Genomic DNA, 16227 nt, shown 5'->3' with positions numbered 1-16227 from the left:
TTCAGAGAGAAAATAAACTGCTATAAAAGCATTATTAGGACAATTGTTGAAATTTGAATATTGTTTAATAGTATATTAAATAATAGTGTTATATCAATGTTACCTGAATTTGATGATGGTACTATGAGTCTATAAGGGATAAATGGGTATGATGTCTGAAACTAACTCTAAAATAGTAGAAAAATAAAGGTAGACACACACACACACACACACACACACACACACACACACACACACACACACCCCACACCACGCACCACACACGGAGACAGAGAAAGCAAGTAAAAGAAGCAAAAATGTTAAAACAGGTAAATCCAGGTGGGTTTAGAGAGTTAGTTCATTGTACTATTTTTAAAACTTCTGTTAAGTTTGAAATGATTTCAAAATAAAAGTAAAATTTAAAAACTCTTCAATTTCAAGGGATCCATGCAGGTAGTAGGTAGACATAAACAAGACAAGCTCAAACTGAAAATTCACAAGTAAATAATTCTTTAACTACATTATGAAGCTCTAGCCAAAGGAAGATACATTGATTCACTCTTATGAACACATTTATTTAGCGATACTAATAATAGCTAACGTTTGTGAACACTTTATGTGTTTATATGCTTTCCATATTGGGGCAGATTGCATTTTCTAAATATGGCCACATGGACATATATTCTGTCCTACATGCTCTTCTTAAAATGTGATATTAACATTCTCCATCAAGAGGTGTATTTTCCTTATTCTTGAACCTATGCAGACCTTTAGCTGCCTTGACCACTACAATACCATGGAAGAGATGCTGCGTGACCTCTAAGGTGAGGTCATAAAATGTATCGAAACTTTTACCTTGTCTCTTGGATTGCTCGCTTAGAGGATAAGAAACAGCTATGCATAAAATGCAGTAGGAGCACACTTATGAGAAAAGAATCTGAGTAGAGCTTCACTAAGAGATTCCTGAGAACCCTTATTTGCCACCTCGACTAGCAAGGAAGCTGCCATAGGCTTACATGACTGCTGAACAAGCAGACACCTGCCTGACCTTTCCCCAGATAATAACTATAATCTATAATTGTGTTTTAAGAAAACTTATTCACATGGCTTGATAATTGTGATATTATGATATAATAAGAAATATATATTTGGTCTTTTTTCCCAAGTTCCTGACACAGAGCTTTTAAAACCCTTGGAATTTCCTGAGTGATGGGGGCTGATACAAGTATCTTCTGTTATAATATTTGGTCTCTGTTTCTGGTTCCTGACACAGAGTTCCTAAAACCTTAGGAATTCCCTGAATAATAAGAGTGCCTTTAGTATACTAATGAGATGACTCTTGGCTGAGGGGTTCCTAGAAAGGAAGGATGGGGACTGGTTACCAGAAAGACCAAGTTTTTGTTTTTTTGGTTTTTTTTTTTTTGCGGTACGCGGGCCTTTCACTGCTGTGGCCTCTCCCATTGTGTAGCACAGGCTCCGGACACGCAGGCTCAGCAGCCATGGCTCACGGGCCCAGCCACTCTGCGGCATGTGGGATCTTCCCGGACCGGGGCACGAACCCACGTCCCCTGCATCGGCAGGTGGACTCTCAACCACTGCACCACCAGGGAAGCCCAAGAAAGACCAACTTTTGATTAGAAGCTTGAACTTTCAGTCTCACCCCCAGACCTCTGGGGAGGGAAGAGGAGCTGGAGATTGAATTCACCACCGCACCACCAGGGAAGTCCCAAAACCCACATTTTTTGTCGGAAGTGTCATGCAGTAAAATCAGTTCACGATAATGCAATGGGTTAACACACTAGACATTCCTATCTAAGAATTTAAACTCAAACATTCTGCAAACAACACATAAAACTGAATATGATGCACTCCACCCCGCTTCCTGATATTGACACGAAGATAATGAACTGATTTGGCGCACATTGTTATATGCAGTAAAACCCACCCTGATGTTTCCAGCAGTCCCCTCCTTTTATACCTTTGTCACCACTGCGGTTGCAATCAGCATGTAATAAATAACAACAACAGCTTTTCTCTCCAGTGCCTCATTTCCTTCTGCTTTCTAAATAATTTCAATTCTCTAAGACACGGCAGTTCTACGTTCTTCAAAACAGCACGTTCAAGACCCACACAAACCATCCGCTTCCCCAAGCATCCTTAACATTCAGAATTAAAGCACTTAGAACTTAAATACATGCCTCTGGACCCTTAATAGTCTGATGTCGCCTTGTGGAGCTTGTAAGTTCTTTGTCAAGGGCCTAGACATGCCATTGAAACACCGTTCCAGGACTTCCCTGGTGGCACAGTCGTTAAGAATCTGCCTGCCAATGCAGGGGACACGGGTTCGATCCCTGGTTGGGGATGTTCCCACATGCTGTGGAGCAACTAAGCCCGTGCACCACAACTACTGAGCCTGCACTCTAGAGCCCGCGGGCCACAACTACTGAGCCCGCGTGCCTAGAGCCCGTGCTCCGCAACAAGAGAAGCCACCACAATGAGAAGCCCACGCAACGCAACGAAGAGTAGCCCCTGCTTGCCGCAACTAGAGAAAGCCTGTGCGCAGCAATGAAGTCCCAACGCAGCCAAAAATAAATAAATTTAATAAATTAAAAAAAAAAAAAAAAAAAAAACACCACTCCCGCCCTGTGCACCTTATACAACTTTAAGAACAGAGTGTCATATTGAGATACCTGATTTACCAAATGATACTAAAATACTATTCTCTTCTATAATCCTATTTATGTTGATAACTTTTCTTTAACCCCGTACAAGAAACATTTGAAGGAAAATGTAAGTTTCCTACTCCCTAGTAAAAGAACTGGCCGGGTGAATGATGTATTACAAGGGGATGTCCCTGTCTCCTTGCTGACCCAGAGCTAACCTGTCACTTTATGGTCACTGGGCAGGCACCAGCCGCCAAAGGAGCACAGGACTGACATCCTTTACCAAGAATGTAGACAGCATCAGACATGCATATGAGCATAAAGGCTGGAATCAGGCAGAACGAGTTCAAAGCCCAGCTTTTCCTTGGGCGTGGGACCTTGGGTGATTTAACTTCTATAAACCTTAGTTTCGGTGTCTTCAAAATGGGGATATTAATCCACTTTCCTCACAGGGATGCAGAGAGAATTAAACATGTAAAGCGTTTAGCACACTTACCTAAAAAGAGCTGGAGGAGCATTGGTGGTGGTTCTCCAAAGGAAGGTAACCCTCTGCATGTTTGGGAGATGAAGAAAGGAAGATGTTTGTTCGTTGTCCTATGGTCTCATCCTGCAGGTGAGAAGCATTTCTTTTGCTGATTTTTATTTCCCTCTGGCATATCTGAAAAAGTACAACCATACACAAAGCATGAACACTCAAGTCACAGGGGAAACCAGCTCTTGCCACTTCCTTTCTTTCAGCTGCTTTCTCTCTCCCTCAGCTCAACTCACTTCCAGATAAAGTCTGTATTGATTTCTCTCCTCTCTCCTTTAATGGTCGTAACACTTGGGAGAAATGCCCTCATTTGGTTTTCTTAGACGACTGTCCATAAACTCTTTAATTCAGCCAGTGTAAAAAATTTAATCAGACAAGTTAACTTTTTCAAACCAGGAAACAGTTCCAGTGCTGATGTTTCTCTCTGGGGCCATTCAGACATGAAAGTTATTGAACACAAGGCACTACTGTCAGCCTAACAGACGGTAACAGCTTGAACTCACCAAGGACTCAATGAATTGTAGCATCTCCTAAAAAAATAAAAAAATAAAAATAAAATCCTATAACTAAAGGTAACACCCGTATCTCCTAGAAAAAAAACAGATGCTCAATCTTTAGAGACTTGTGTTGGAATACAACCTACAGTGCGTGGTGTGGAAGTGACTCATGTGTCTACTTGGACAAATCACTTAACCTCGGGGCTAACCAGATCAACGTCCTTGTCATTTGAGAGAAAAGAGATTAAAGATGGGTGTTCGGATCCTGGATGAAAACGTGGCTCTGTATTCGCTCCCCAGCTAATGGCTTTCCATCTTACCTCCAAATCACCTTTGGAATAACAGGGAATGTTAGCTGGGGAGCGAGACATTCCAAAAGGATTAAGAGGAGAGAACAAGGCGACATAATTTTGATCACTCCCAAATGACAGGCTTTTGTGTCAGGGCCTGGGCTTGAATTCTATGCAAAGACCTGATAACTAAATAACTTCAGATAATTACTGGATGAGTCATCCACACCAAATCCCTGCACTCTAATGATTCATTTTGAAAAGCTCCTGAACAAGCACCAACTCAGGGATCTTCCATTCCGATTCTCTTGCATTGAGAAAAGAATATGCTCTAGAGTTGCTAACCACTGGGCAGCGCGTGGGGTGAGGTCATGTTTGGAAGCAGAAGATGAACCAATAGCAAGGATTCATGGGGCTTTGGAAAAGCAAGTTTGAACGATGTGCTCCAATCAAAACCAGGAAAACATGTGGTTGTCTCTTACCCTTATGTTTTTGGCTGCCCTGTAGACCAGCTGCATCTTATTGCCTTACTGGCTACCCCAGGCCAATGATGGTTTTGAAGTCCCAGTCTCAATACTCCCTCCAATTAGAAAGAAAAAGGAAGGGGAGAGACCAGCACTAAGGGAGAACTATGAATTGCTGTCGTTTTTAAAAGCCTGTAACCCTGCCCTTTTACTAATCAGTCTTATACCTGGCATGATCATTTTTATAAGATACTGCTTCATTGGAATTTCAGCAAAGCAGTTCCAGTCTTCTCCATAATCCTGGCAAGAGAGAGTAAGGTGGGGAAAGACAAGAATCTCCAGCGGTGATAGGCAACCCTAATCTTCAGGATTCAAGTGATTCAGCCTGAGAGTTACAGTCAGTGAAAGCTAAGAAAGCAGCTCCACGTTGCTGCTTCTCAAACGTGCCTGGAGATTAACATTAGTAGTTGAAAAGCAACACATATTTTCCTGCTGACTTTCTTTTATTCAACAAAGTAGGTATTTTCAATTGCCAATACCCACACCCCACTATCGGACTCATTAAAACTATTGCCATTTTGAATAAAGGAAAAAAGTTAATCTGTAAAAAATTTTATTTTTTGATACAAGCAAAGTAGGGTAGTTTTGTAATGGTTTATAGAATTTACTGCCTTGTATATATATTGAGCCAAAGTCATGAAAGCTCTATGTATTGGATGCTTGGTGTCATGTAGACATTTTGTCAAATCTCCAGGCTGACAGTATGAAAATAACCTTTTTTTTTAACCTCAGCAGCTGACTACTTAAGATCAAGTCCCAAAGAGTGAGTAGGAAGGGCACAGAATCAGTTCATTCCTCTAAGTTTAAACCACATGTGAGATTAAGTGGTGATCTCATTTGGGGAATCAAGCAAGGTGCAGCCCCATAACCATCCCATAAAGGTACAGTGAGTGTCGATCACCAAATGCGGGTGGTCTGGATTCTCTGTTAAAGCCAGCTACTAAAGGAAACAAGACCTCATGGCAACCCCTACTCCATGTCTAGAACTGGGGAAGACAGGAATGGGAACATATCCCAGTCAGATTGTCTGCGGTTGTTTAAAGAGATTCCCACCGGACATCAAACCCTGAATCATAAGAGAGAAAAGTCAGGTGCCTAGATGATCCAGGTAGAAAGGAACCTGGCTTCTTCACATTCTTGGACAGAACAGAGTAACTTCTTGTGGTAGTCTTGGGCCAAGTGTGATCATGAAATTCCACATCCCTCTAGCACTCTACTTTTCTAGGTACCTGGGCCTGGAAGAGATGCAGAAAAACATGTAAGCGCCTGAGGGTACATCTGGGACTACTAGGATTGGCTACAGCTAATGAGCACCCATTCCAGCTAGGCCTCACTGGGACTGGAGAGATACACTGGTTTCAACACAATCAGGTTATGGCTCCAGCCAAAGATGCTGAGGTGAGAGAAAAACAGGAATACCAGGGGGAACAGGAAAGCTCAGAGGAGAATGAGGCACGAAGCTGGATGTATCAACCTCTCAAGAATGGCACCCGACAGCATGGCACGGAGTATGGCAGGCCTGATTAAGGCACACACTGAAGGAAAGAACAAGGGTGAAGCAGACGTGAAGATGAAAGCAAGACTCTCTCCAGGCTTCCTAAATCTACTGCACTAGAGCTGTGAGTGCTTATGACCATAATCTAGGTTGATTCCAAACTGGTTTGGGTTGAGTTGGTGAGTGAAGGACGATGAGTTCAGCTGGAAATACCAAGAAACTGGAGCAAGAGTCTCTTTTAGTTTAAATACGATAATGTAGAATTCAAAGGCAGATTTGTAAAATCTATCGTTTTTTTTTTAAGCACTTACCAGACATTCTGCAAAGCACATGACTTTATTCCATTATCCAACCATCCCACCAGACAGATATTAAGACACTTTACAGACAAGGCAATGAAGCTCAAAAAGGTTAAGAAATTTCTCCTCTCCACATCAAAAAAAAAGCCCTGTCTCTGTCTCCAAAGTCTGCCCCATTGCATGACACTAGTTTGCCTCATCAAGATATGGCCTCCAGTTCTAATGTTTCTATAATCTGGCCATGTAGTGTCAAAAAAGGCATTAAACTTCTTGAGGCTCCGGTTTATTCATTTATACTGTAAAGGGATGGAACTCCATGATCTCCACGATCTTCTCTATAACTTCCGTTCAGAGCTGTGACTCCACAAGGTGATAGGAGAAATACAGCAATGCTTCAGGCTCGGGATGGGAAAGAGCGTTAACTACCGAAGGACTGCGGATTATTAAAAATCACTCCCCCCGGGCATTATGGAGCTTGTCATGTACCACGATTAAGTGAATGGAGGGGGTTTGCATGTCCAGCAAATCCCTACCTGGTCTGCAATAAAATGTCCATCCCAGAGGGGAAGTGAAATTGCCTGGTTTATGAATTGCCAGAAGTGGCATTCCTCTCATGTTTTTACAGAGGGCCCTGGTGTTATAATTAAGGAGCCCCGTGGGTAGCCTCTGCTCTCTGCTAACTAAATGAATTCTGATGTGCTTGGATCAGGAGAAATGTGATTGTATGATATTTCTGACTTTTAGTGTTCCTATTCTTCCCTTGATATTTCAAATCAACCACCGCTTCCCTCAGCTCAGCTTTGATGATCTAATTTGAGCCTAATTGCTGAGCTCCCTGTGAGAAACCACCCAAGTGCTCTGAGTACAATTCTCCTTGCCTAGGAAATCAGCTTGCATAGGCATATCTCTCTTTATGCCCCTGAAAACTGAATAAGATGAAAAGAGTTTACAGTTCTTGCATAAGGGGCTTGAGACTGACCCAAGAATATTACCTGATAGTTGGGATTACAATATGTCATGGCAACAATAGAACATTTTGAAATTTTCTTCTTAAATTCTAAATAATTTTCCTAGGATAATCTAATACATCTTCCCAATACACTGGGAAGAACATTGGGTTTAGAATCAAAGAGACCTGAAGCCACATCTGCGCTCTGCAATTTACTAGACTTTGACCTTTGACATCACACTGAACTTCAATTTCCTTATCTGTCAAGTTCATCACTAATAGTCATTGTACAGAATTGTTGTGAAGTTGTGAGTTTGTGTTAAACCTCTGTATGATTCTGGCATGATGTTCTGAATAAAAGTAACAGCGGCCATTTATTAAACACCTGCTATATGCCAGGCTCTGGACCGAGAACTTCATGCACATCAACTAGAGAGGTCACAACAACCCTGCAAGGTGAGTCCTGTGTCACTAATTGTGTCTCACTGAAGAGAAGACTGAGGCATAAGAAGGCAAAACAATTGACACAAGGTCCTCCTGCCAGGTAAGCCACAACCCTGGGATGGTCACTGCATCTTGTTATTTTCACATGCCAACAGAATAGATGGGAATCATAGATGTATAATTTGAAATCTTCGCTCTTCTGGAAACAGTGAACTCAATTCAGAGAAAAAGTCTCATAAATGAAGAAAGAAAATGTTTCTAACGATATACTTGAGGAAAGGAAGGCGTAAAACTGCCCGTCATATACTCAATATTGTGACCTTGGATGGGTCCGAGTGTTACTTTGGCAGTTTGCAGGGAGATGGTTAAAGGGATAGAAAGAGGCACAATCATGGGACACAGGGATTCCACAGGGAATCGCCACGGGGGTTCAGCTGGAGCCCTGTGGTTGCCCACGTTTCCCTGGACCAATGCTTTCTACATGGGCCTTATCACAGGTCAAGTGGACTGTCCTTGCCTTTGTAGGAAGCATGGGAACTACAACCCATGAGACAATCTCTAAAGACAACTCAGTCATCAGGAAGGAAAAATACATTATACACTGATATTTGAAATGAATGCTGTTACACTCCCCTGAGCTGAAAGAGGTGTTAAGCAGGCAGGTTCACAGATTGCTTCCGGTACCATTTGGAACATCAGTTTCAAACTAAAACAACCTCACATTACAATTCCCTCTGGAAGCTCGAGGTCAATACCATGCCTCACATCCCTGACATCTTCAATCACTGTCCCAAAGATAAGCCCCTCCAGTCAGCAATCCTGCCTAACCAGACTAACACTTGGATCAGGGAGAACCAAATGCCCACATCTCCTGTTCACTCCCAAATCTTTCTGCTGTCTCTTCTAGAACCCCATTTCCTGATCATCAAAGTCCAGTGCATTTTCATCCTCCGAAAGTGAATCTTTCACCACATCTTTGCTGAACCCAAGCCTGGTCCTCCCCATGGGTACTCTTCTCTTCCACAGTCCTCACTAGGGGTGGCTTTTGGTCTCTCAAGCCTCACTTGACACGGGACTTAGAGGTGGGCCAGCATTCTCTTCAGGCTTGTGTCTTCTAGTTATACAATCCTAAATGCCTTTTTCTTATTGTCATCAACCAACCCCCTCACATTCATCCCCAAACCTGAAACAGCAGCTGATTCATATTCTCCTCTCCACCCCTAGCCTTACCATCACCCACGGTGGTTTCACAATCTATGTCCAGGCCCCTTAAAATGCCTTTACTCCCAATTCCTAAGCTTTCTCAATTCAATAACCTTCGATTCTACTCTAATTCTGTCACCTGCCTGTATAACCACACCTGGAAACTTGTCCCACAGAATTGCTTCACTGATGAAAACTTAATCACCAATATTCCGCAGCCTGACCACACAACCTACTTAAACTTCCTGCTCTGTCAATTCCTTTAACCTTGTTTTTCAACTTCATAAGAAAGAATGCTAGTCCTTTGACCCACTTCCCCATGCACCCATTTTCTCTGATCAGTAAGTTTCTTTCTGTCTTCACTTCCCTTCAGCCTAAATAAGCTCTTCAAACATTCTCTTATCAATAACTTTGATTTTCTCATTCCATTGCGCTTCCTCTAAAATCCTCAGCTTGAACCTGTACTCAAGCATCCAGGCGAGGCAGAATAAAAACTGTACAGCATGCTTCTACAAATCCATGACCTTCATCCTTAGCTACTGCCTCAATATGTTTCTAGATAGTTCTCTCTCACTATCATTCCCCACAAAGATTGCTTCCACTCTCTACCACACTCAGTTACCTATCCTCTTATTCCCAGGGGACACCCTTACCTCTGTCTTCACCAAGGACACAGAGGGATCAGGTAGGAATTACCTCACCTTCCAATCCTCTCCTCACTCCACTCACACAACCATTTCTTCATCACCACCTTCCCTTACCTCCTTTCTACCCAGTCCAGAGACTATATCTCAAACTCTTATCTCAAACTAATCCTCTAGCTCACTTCCTCTTAACCCTTTTTTACTACATTTCTACAACCCATGTGGCAAAGAAGAACCTGAAAAAGAAATGACAAAGTATTTTGAACTAAATGAAAATGAAAACAGAGCATATCAACATTTGTGGAGTTCTACTAAAGCATTTCTTGGGGGAAAATGTACAACATTAATCTTCTATATAAGAAAAGAAGATCTCAAATCAATGACCTTAACTTTCACCTTAAGAAACTTCATATATCTTAAGAAACTAGATATATGAAGTGAAAAATATACCCAAAGTAAGCAGAAGAAAGAAAATAATAAAGATCAGAAAGGAAATCAGTGAAATAGAAAACAGAAAACAAAGAAAATCAATGAAATAAAAAATTGGCTCTTGAGAAGAACAATGAAATTGATAAACCTCTACACAGACTGCAGAAGGAGAAGAACATCAACAATAACGAGAGAGAGAGAAGACATAAATTGCCAATCTCAGGAATAAGAGATGTGACATCATTACTGATTCTACTTATTTTTTAAAGGAGTTAATATGTTATCAAGAACTTTATAGCAGGGCTTCCCTGGTGGCGCAGTGGTTGAGAGTCTGCCTGCTGATGCAGGGGACACAGGTTCGTGCCCTGGTCTGGGAAGATCCCACATGCCGCGGAGCGGCTGGGCCCGTGAGTCATGGCCGCTGAGCCTGCGTGTCTGGAGCCTGTGCTCCGCAACAGGAGAGGCCACAACAGTGAGAGGCCCGCATACCACAAAAAAAAAGAAAAAAAAAAAGAACTTTATATCAATAATTTTGACAACTTAAACAAAATGTGAAGAGTCCTTGAAGATAAACCTACCAAAGCTCACTTAAAGAAACAGATAACCTGTATAGCCATATATCTACTTAAGAAATTGAAGTGTTGTTCAAAATCTTCCCACAAAGAAAGCTCCAGGCCCAGATGGCTTCACTGGTGAATTCTTCCAAACATGTAAGGAAGAAATAATACCATTTTATGCAAACTCTTCCAGAAAATTGAAAAGAAAGGAATACTTACCAATTTGTTCTATGAAGCCGAGAATTACCATAATACCAAAACCAGACAAAGACATTACAAGAAATGGAAAACTACAGTGCAGTATTTCTCACGAACATAGATAGTTTCTGTTTTAAAAGCAAAAATTTGGCCATATGTTTAATTTACTGCTGTCATTTTTACTCTCTCATGCCAACTGGACCGGTATCACACATTTTCTATAAACAGATACATTGAATATTTTATGATTTCTGTGGTTGTGACAGTTTTACTATTACCCAACTCAACCGAGCTCTGGGTGCTTTTTGTTAAGCACCAAACTTAGAAGGAAAAGGAAAAACCAGAGAAATAGAGTTAACTTCCCTAAATCCTCACCCCTTAATTTTTAATTATTATCATATATAAAACTACAAAAATGTCTAACAGTTTATCCTGTGTTATGACATGACAAACATGGATTGTGTGTAGATTCCTTTGATTATATTCCTGGCTTTAGCAAATTCCACAAATATCATATGCAGAGCAGAACGTTCCTTTATTAAAAAGACATAATCTTTCTTTAGAACATTTAGTAATCTTTGAATTGATTCATGAGCTTTTGCTGTTCCTTGGTACACTTAAATCTCTTCATCCAAAAGAAGATCAGTAAAAGCTGTCATTAATTGCATGATTATTAAGTAATCTGTTAAGCATCTTAGTTATTCTTATAACAACCACATGAGGTTTTATTTTCATCTTTATAGAAGAGGAAATGAGTTTAGAGAAATCAAATACTTGTCTAATTTCACACAGTTATTAATTGGTAGTGCTGAACTTGAACTGAAGCCTGTCTAATTTCAGAGCTGAAATTTGAGTTTTTAATAACAATGCATATTTTGCCTCCTCAAATGTACCTATCTTACGTACAAGAGAGTTTTTCTGCCCACAACTTCTTGCTCCTCCTTCTAAATGGAGGCGTTTAAAATGGAGGCGTTTCTGCTGCCATGAGGCAATGAACTTAAGATAATTTTTCAATGTTCAAATAATGAGCTAAATTCTAAAATAAATGTCAAATCATAAAGTTCAAGTGTTTTAACTCAATAGACGATACCTCTCTTTCCCAATTTGTAAAATATTTTTACTGATCTCTATTTCTATTGCCTTTAGCCATTTGTATAACTTAGTTTCAGCATATTTGGAGCACACAGTTAAGTATCTCTGAATAAGCAAAAACAATGGTTATTCATTGGGAATGGAAAGAATTTCATAAACGTCATTGACAGTAATCATAATAAAAATAAAATTTCATTAATCTTCACACCTAAAAGTATCATATATTTTATAGGTTCACTGTTGGAAAGTGTAAATAATGTGATATGGCATGCAATAAAATAATACAGGCATTTTTCCGCTATTCCAGTAGCTGACATATTGCACGGTAATTGCGAAAATACCTAATTCCTTTGCAAATCAACCTTTATTGCCTCTGGTGCAGCTTTAGTTTCATTAACAATATTGAAAAATTATCTAAGTAAAAATAACAACATATAACATTAAAATGTAAAATATCAGGTTAACATCACCGGTAAAATATGTAGTTATTAAAAATGTAACTGCTTTTGGGGCTTCGCTGGTGGCTCAGTGGTTAAGAATCTGCCTGCCAATGCTGGGGACACGGGTTCAAGCCCTGGTCTGGGAAGATCCCACATGCCACGGAGCAACTAAGCCCATGTGCCACAACTACTGAGCCTGCACTCTAGAGCCTACGAGCCACAACTACTGAGCCCACGTGCCACAACTACTGAAGCCTGTGCACCCTAGAGCCTGTGCTCCGCAACAAGAGAAGCCAGCGCAATGAGAAGCCCGTGTACCGCAATGGAGAGTAGCCTCCACTGGCCACAACTAGAGAAAGCCCACGAGCAGCAATGAAGACCCAAAGCAGCCAAAAATGAATAAATAAATAAAATAAATTTATAAAAATAAATTTAAAAAATGTAACTGCTTTTATAGGGCAAACTTATATTTCTTAACCACATTCATAAATGCACATCTAATTGTTCATATTTCATGTCAAAGGTATCATCAGATAAGCCTCGGAAATAACGAAGAAGAAGAATATATTTCAATTAGGGGCCTGAGAGAGGGTTACACAGACCCCTCTATCAGGGTACAGTTCAGTCACAGAGCTTTGGGGTTTTTCCTCAACTGCTCTATCTTTTGGTCCCACTAATGCTAAACACTATTGCTATTGGCAGCCCAGCATTTGCTCTCTCAAGAGGAGAAATGTGATATAGTTGGCATGCCAACTCACTCTGTAGATTTTCTAAATTCCAATTGAGCCATGCTCTCCAGACTGGGCTTTGGATATGTGAACTGTTATCAAGTAGGAAGTAAGATAAAACATTGGGCTAAGTTCACTTTAGGCCACTGACTTATCTGAATCCCTATTCCCAGACAAGGCAGCACAAGGCAATCCTACTCTCCACTGTTCTCAGGATTCTTACTTGAGTGTGTCATTTTGTCCCTTCTTGGCTACTAGGCAACATAAAATCCGTAAAATTCCCTGCAGTTTCTTCTACAGCACATACAGGCATCTTCAGTGCCCAGCCATCTGCTTTGTGGAGGCGATTTGAGAAAAAAAGAAAAAAATGATATGATGAATAGGTGAGTATGATTGATAGGAAGCTTCATTTCGTAAAGGGTTAGAGTAGTTTCCGGACCTACAGAAGAGAGCTGCCCTGAGAAAGCATTCAGCCTGTGGACCAAGCTCGCATCTTTAAAGAACGACCCTCTTGAGTTAGGGTTCTCCATGACTCCCAAGTCCTCACGTGTTGCAATTAAACATGTCATCGTCCATGGTGGATGAACAGAATTTAACAAGGGTCAGCCAGATCCCCAAGGTTAGGGGAAAAAATATCACACTGAAATTAACTCTTGCAGACACATCAGAAACACTCTAGGCAGAACAGCAGTTTCTGGACAGGAAATTAGAAAACCTACATTTTAATACTGCCTGCCATGAGCAAAAGAATGAGGAGGAAGGGCCGGGGTAGGAAGAGGTCAGGTAGCAGGTATCTTTCAAGCCTTTATAAATAAAATGTAAAGATTATTCTCCCTAGTGTTATCTAAAATTTGGATATATGTGTGCCCTTTTAAGCACATCTCTGGAACCAACATCTAAAGAATGTTAGAGTATTCATTTTATTCTACTGTCTTGTGTGAAGTCGACATAAAACAAAATGGCTTTTCCGTGAATGAAATGGTAATAGTAATAACAGCCACCATCTATCAAGTGCTTACTACTTGCCAGGCACAAAGCTAAACACTTTATATACATCAGCAAACATATGAGGTAGTTACTCATGTTACCACCATTTCACAAGTGAGAGGCTGGGGCTCAGAGAGAGAAGCCAGTTCCTCCTCCCCATCAGTGCCTGATTCAAGCATCTTCTCTGAGAAGCCTTTCTGCTTATGGCCTTGCCCCCTCCAGGCTTCCTTGATCACTCCCTCCCTGAAGCTGCACTACACCCAGCATATTCCCCCTCTGTGGTACCTACCACACACCGTATAATAATTATTTGTCTGTACATCTGTATCCCCAGCAACACCGAGCTCCTAGAGGGCAACAACACTGTCTTGCGCTTTTGTATTCACAGCATGTGTTATGCTGCTTGATAATGCACAGTAGGGACTCAAGAAATGCGTATGAATGTATGAGTGATGAATGGATGGAAAAGATCAACATTTAAAAAAATGAAGCATCATTGGAAAAGGACCGAACAGTGAAGGAATACTGGAATAATGAAGCCGAGCAGGACCCTGTGGGGCTCCTGGGCACAGGAGCCTTTCAAACAGTTGCTAATCAGGGAAGGGAGGGGATGCAGAGACAAGGGAGGAGCAGTCAGGAAACAACAGTGCAGCCTTGGGGCAGGGTCCTGGTTCCACCTCAAGGGATACACACAACAGTATCTTCGATCTCTTTACAGAACTAAACCCCCCCAAAAATGGAAGATGCTAGCATTCTTCATTGCAGAAAAGACCACCTGAGGCCAGATTAAAGGAACCAGAGAAGCTCATCAAGAGACTGCCTGAGATCAGATTAAAGGAGTGCAGACCCTGCACACACGCTAATCCTTATCAGCAACCCCACCCTTGAACCATTGTTATAAAACTCCTCACCAAATCCTCCCAGGTTGGGATGCACAGTTTTCAGGGCACAAGCCCACTGTGTCCACCTTTGCCTGGCAACGCGATAAAGCTATTCTTTTCTACTTCACCCAAAACTCTGTCTCTGAGATTCAATTCAGCACCAGTGCACAGAGGTCGAGCTTTGGGCATCAATAATGTGAGGAAACATATCCAAGAATTATTCTAACACTTACCTTAGATTTGAGGTACTCAAACTGCCCTCTCCCAGTTCTCCTATCTGTTGGAATAGCCAGTAAGTAACATGCTTCTCAAACAGAATAGCACAGGGCTGCAAGGCATGGTGGGAAGAGTATCAGATTTAGAGACCAACTTGAGTTTGAGACCTGACTCTACTGACCTTGGGCAAATCAACTGACCACCTGAGCTGCCTTTTCTCATCTGTGACATAGGATCATCCCTACCCATGCATCTATCTCATAGTTCACGTAGTGATTTAGAAAGATCATAATGTATATGTGAATACATTTAATAGGTGTAAAGAATAACACAAATGTTAATGACTATAATGGACAGACATTATGAAAGACTTAACACTCTGGCTAACTTCTAGTCATGCCGCATGGGAAGACAGATGGGAACTAGGTTCTATAGATCGACCACTCAGTGCCAGGCACTGTGGAAGCAATTTATGTACACAATCTCACTTAAGTCTCCCACCAGCCCTGGGAAGTGCAGATGCTATCATGTTAACTTTACAAATGAGGAAAGTGAGTGTTAAGCAGTTGAGTGAATTATCCAAAGCTATTTGTACAGGGCCAAGCTGCAAACTGGTGTCACGTCTTATTGATTTTGAAACATGATATTTTCATCAACATCCTGCTGCCTTCATGGAACATCAATGGTCACTGTACAGAAGTATCTAGAAATTGGAACTAATTCTGCATCTGTCAGGATGCAGAAAAACTTTGAATATTTCTTATAATCTATTGGTACCTTTCAAACTGGAGTTTTTGAGACTGAATCAGTCCTTTTATTTAGAGTTTAAGAGGGGCCATACATGACAGCACCCTGCCCTGCACAAGCTCAGAACCAACAGAGAGACAGACACAGACTAGAGACCAATAGAGATCACAGTGCACTTACTATAGAGCGGGACCGAAGGGTGTGTTTGACTCCTTATGTGCTGCCCCATTAAACAGCCTCATCCACCCCAGTCACGGGCATCAGTCGATACCCACAGGCCATGCCAGAGCAGACAGCTCACCGTGTGGCAGCCAGCAGATGGGACTGCACCTTTTTGTGGACAGATGGATGGAATAAGAGAGACATGCAGGAGCTTAGCACGCTCAGTTCTTCCTCTCAAACTGATCAATCAACTAAGTCCCACTCTGGTGAG

The sequence above is a fragment of the Phocoena sinus genome, chromosome 10, assembly GCF_008692025.1.
Source record: "Phocoena sinus isolate mPhoSin1 chromosome 10, mPhoSin1.pri, whole genome shotgun sequence".
NCBI lineage: Eukaryota > Metazoa > Chordata > Mammalia > Artiodactyla > Phocoenidae > Phocoena > Phocoena sinus.
The sequence above is the reverse complement of the archived record's forward strand: the minus strand, read 5'-3'. Positions refer to the sequence as shown.